The sequence below is a fragment of the Notamacropus eugenii genome, chromosome 3 (assembly GCF_028372415.1).
Source record: "Notamacropus eugenii isolate mMacEug1 chromosome 3, mMacEug1.pri_v2, whole genome shotgun sequence".
NCBI lineage: Eukaryota > Metazoa > Chordata > Mammalia > Diprotodontia > Macropodidae > Notamacropus > Notamacropus eugenii.
The window spans coordinates 426,021,828-426,026,627 of record NC_092874.1 but is presented as its reverse complement, the minus strand read 5'-3'; the positions used below and the strand labels follow the sequence as shown (position 1 = coordinate 426,026,627).

General features: G+C 44.2%; 1 non-coding gene across 1 annotated transcript; it reads left to right on the top strand.

Annotated features, from left to right (window-relative positions):
* Window positions 1–723: 723 nt before the first annotated feature.
* Window positions 724–832, top strand: LOC140497863 (U6 spliceosomal RNA). The gene has a single exon (XR_011964874.1). It is a non-coding gene; the product is annotated as a U6 spliceosomal RNA (small nuclear RNA).
* The last annotated feature ends 3,968 nt before the right edge of the window (window positions 833–4,800 follow it).

Genomic DNA, 4,800 nt, shown 5'->3' with positions numbered 1-4,800 from the left:
GATGAGGTAGCATCACTGAGGATAGTCTGTTCTGGATGGAATTATGTCGGAAGAGAGGAGCAGCCCATCTCTGTAGTATATGGCCTATTCTCCTGAAGCACAGCCAGGAATCCCCGATTCCCCCCCCCCAAAAAAAAAAGATTCCAGGAGTTTGTGGAGGGGCACAGAGATGGGTCACCAAGGAAAAGTTTCCATGATGGTGGGACCCTAGGACTGATGGTCAGACAAGAACTATCACTGCTGTGGCAAGTACAGCCCTCCCTGGCAGACATCCTAGAGCATAGGATAAGAAATCATTTATAAATATTACTTATGATACCACAATCATTACACGTACCCCACGATTCCCTACCATGAAAGGCACTACCCATAACAGAACCCAAGGACTATATTTCGGTTAATAAGGGGATGTATAATAGCAAAGCAATTTCTGTTTTTCCTACTCATTTAGAACACAGCAAATGATTGGCTTCTAACATAAAGCTTACCTAAATCAAAGGTAACAGGTGCCATGCTATTGTCTGGTAGAGACAGAATAGCGATATAGGGGAAATACAGGTTCCTCTCCAGTGTATACCCCTGTGGGAGACTGGGAAATATGACTAGTGCATTTATGACTTGTATAAGATGGAAGGCCCACTGGATCTAATTCTGAAGGTATCCTCAAGAAAGCCCAGAGAGTTATCATTATGGCCCAGAGTAGGTACTCAATAAATGCTTTTTGTGCTTGCTTTGACAGCACATATACTAAAATTTGGAATGATACAGAGAAGATTAACATGGCCCCTGTGCAAGGATAGCACACAAATTCATGAAGGTTCCATATGTATTTTTTATCACTATGCCCAATTCTCTGTTACCCCTCACCTAGCCTAGCCTTCCGTTGTCTGTTATCTCCAGATCACCTTTAGCCACTTTCCACTCTTAATCCTATCTTGGTTCCTGGCCTCCAACCTCTAGTGACCCCAACCTACTGGCCACTCCAATAAAGATTCTCCCTAGACCCTTCTTCCAATCATCCCAGGCTACTTGGCCAACCCTAGATCCCTCTCACAGTCTTTTGGTATAAAAGTCCATCCTGTTTCCATGGAAGTGCTCAGATTCAGTCTGGTTCACTTACATTAGTGTCACAAATGTTCAGATTTCTTAAGAGTCTGGCCAATATAGCGAATTTTTAATAAACTTTGTTTTTCTTTGGCTGAAAAGAAAATAAATGCTTATTGATGGTTAGTTGATTGATTGACAGGTTGTAGCTCTGCTTCCTGAATTAGCCCCTCTTGTACATGGACACTCACTTGGCTAGTTCTCGGAATTATTCTTGTACCTTGACATGTTCTACTGTACCTGGTATTCTTGGAATTGTTTCTTTTGGTGTTTGCAGCCCACATCTGGTTCAGATAAGACCCCCTGATCCTAGACAAAGGAGGCTTCATTTCTCTACAGATGTGATTCCACCTGAGTATGCATGCACTCAAACCTCATTAGCTAGTCTCTGATTCTCTGTTAGTCATTGGCCAAACCTTGAATGCTTATGAGTAATGCAGTGTTTAATCCCTGTTCAACTATTTCTTAATGCTAAAATGTATGGCAGCTAAGTGACTTACACTGGAAAAAGCACCAGGCCTGGAGTCAGGAAGACTCATCTTTCTGAGTTCAAATCTAACCCCAGACACTTACTAGCTCTATGACCCTAGACAAGTCACTTCACCCTGTTTGCTTCAGTTTCCTCATCTGTAAAATGAGCTGGAGAAGGAAATGGCAAACCATTCCAGTGTCTTTGCCAAGAAAACCCCAAAGGGGGTCACAAGGAGTCAGACACAACTGACAATAACCACTACCATAATGCTAAAAATGGACTGGTATAAAACTTGTGATTCTCTGTGACTTCTGTTTATGGAAACTATACAAGTCCACAATGAGAATCATCTGCTTGGGTGACCATCTCAACCTGGAGAATGAGTTCTTCTCCACATTTCCACATTTGGTTGCTGTAGCCTTGTTGAAGTCCATGCTCTCCTGCCTTGGATCCTTTGCTGGTAAAGTCTGATCTACAAGGGATGAGTATGGGTATCTTCCTTGACTCTACCAGGGCCAAGGACCAAGCGATCCAGCAGCATGTGTGTGTGTAGCTAGCTAACCTCCTGGATTCACGTAGAGGCCCCTGGGAAAGGCACAGTTTATGACAGCCATGAGGCAAGGATCAAGTGGCTTACATCACTAGTAGGCTCATTAAAATAGGCCATTAAAGTGGATGATATCCCAGCCCTTCTGAGGCCAACATCATGGTTTAAGGGAAAGAATAGCACGTTGGGAATCAGAGAGATCAGAGTTCAAATCCCCCAGTTTCACCATTATTGACTGTGTATTAGGCAAATTGCTTAATCTCTCTGGACCTCCACTTTGTCTTCTTCAAAGAGGGGAGCTGGGCTAGATTATCTCTAAGGTCAGAGCACTAAATCTCCGACCCTCTCATTTTCAGCACCTGGCGCCATGCTCTAATCATAGTATTTGCCTAATAAACGTTAGCTAAGTTTCATTCAATGTCTCCAGTTCCTGCAGCTCCTCAGAGAAGGGAACCCCCTCCCACAAAGTAGGTTAGAAACACTCCTTGGCTCCAGGCCCATCAGACTTGAGGCAAGGGAGGAGTAAAGTCAGAGGCCCAGAGATGGGGACTTGTTCTCAGGGGTCATGAAGGTGATCCAGGGAACCCATGGTTTCTCTGTATCTGGATGAGTGTGTCAATGAACCAGGGTTTGTGTGGCTTGAAGTGGGGTGAGGTAATGATCAGGCAAGTCAATGCTGATGGGAAACTGGACCTCAAGGGCAATTCTCAGAAGTCCAAACCCTCTCTGAGCCCCAGGCTCTCAGTTCCCTCCACCTTCCCCCAGGAACCCACCTAACCTTCCTCTCCTGGGAACAAGGTAATCCCAGGGGGACAGGAAAGGGGGTGGGAAGCAGAGGGACTGGTTTTCTCTAGGTAAACATGCTAAGAGCAGTTCAAAAGAGGCTAATTAAATCCCCAAATCCCTGAACAAATAAGTTAATAACAATTTAGAAATAAGCATTCACTCAGGTAAGTTTTCAAGGTGGAAAAAGCCTGATATCCTGGGAAGCTTGTCTAAGGGGTGTGTGTGTACGTGTGTGTGTGTGTGTGTCCCATGCTTGCACGTGTGCTGGTATTTGTGTCTGAATGGTACAATGGAAAGGGGCTTGCATAGAAAAGAGTAAATTAGAAAACCCGGATTCTAGTTCACCATGACACCTTGCCTCCTCTGGGCTCAGTTTCTTCTTTTGCAGAATAATTAGATGTGGACTAGGTGATGGCTAAGATTCCTACCATTTCTGACATTTCTTTATTCTAAGGGTTTGATTTCTCATTCAGCTGGGCAGTCCAATGAAAAGAGCACTGGGTTTGGAGTCATGAAGATCTGGGTTCAAATGGAGCCTCAGACACTTACTAGCTGTGTGACCCTGGGAAAGTGATGTAACTGCTGTCTGCCTCAGTTTCCCCAACTGTAAAATGAAGATAATAATAACAGCTACCCCCAAACTCAAATGAGATATTACTAAGACACTTGGCACCATGCTGGGCATGTGGTTGGTGTTTAACAGATGCTTGTTTCTGTCTGCCTCATGCACAGGTCTCCTCACAGGAGCCACCATCCTCCTGAAGAGTTCCCAAACCCTGGGTGGAGCAGTGATGCCTACCCAGGCCAACGGGGAAACACTTGAAGAAAGGGAGTTAATGACAAATTTGATCTCTCAGGCACATCCCAAGTCCATCCAAAGCTTGGGTGTCTACAATCTCCTCCAGTCCCACTACTGATCCCCCTTAGCTTCTGCCTCCAATCCAAAATGCAGCCTGCTGTAGCTCTTCTGGTATCTGAGGAAATGAGATTCCAGTGTGCCTAGGCTGTGGTTCTCCAGCATTCTTCTCAAAGCCATCCAAAGCCCAACTCAGTGGTTTTCTTAGAGAGGCATCATGGCATTCTTATAATGAAGAGAAACTGGGCTTCGTTCCCAATTCTGCTGCTTACTAGCACTGTGACTGTGGACAAAATCCTTAACATCTCTGAGCCTAAGTTAACCCATCTCTAGACAATGAGGATCAGAATAGCACTTCATAGTGCAAGATTCTGCAATACCGCCTCACAAGGGTATTGGGAAGATTAAATAAGATATTGTATGTAAAATGCTTAGGCCATCTTAAGGCACTATATAAAGTCAGCTACTATTATCCTGTTTACAGAATGTCTTTTTCCTGAGTACCTAGTTCCCCTGTCATATGCCCCATCTGTCTCTACCTTAAAATTCTCTCATGCTTTGCTAAATCTCCTGATTTCTTCTCTACTACCCTTCTCCTTAATCATCAACCCAGTTGAGTGGCATAGAGCCTAGGTCTACGTTTCCAGATCTCACTATCTTCTCAGGCAAAATCAGTATGAATATCTGCATATTTAAAACCCAAACACATCTGGATTATTCTGGCCCCATCAAGTTGGATTTGCCCTCAGTCTTTAGAAGACTTCAGTTGAGCATTGCCTAAGGCCAACTGGATAGCAAATGCATCCATTACAAAAGATGTATGGGAATTAAGTATGGCCACAGCATAAGATGAACAACATTGGAAACAGAGAAGATGGAGGGGACTGAGAAAAGGAGAACCCCAGAGGGTCTCCAGAGCAGCAGGTCTATTTGTAGTGAGAAGAGAAATTTATGGGAATCAAGTGATAGGTTTAAGGAGTTCCACAGTAGTAAGACAGGATCCAGTAATAAGCTTATGGGATCTAGTGATGGTCA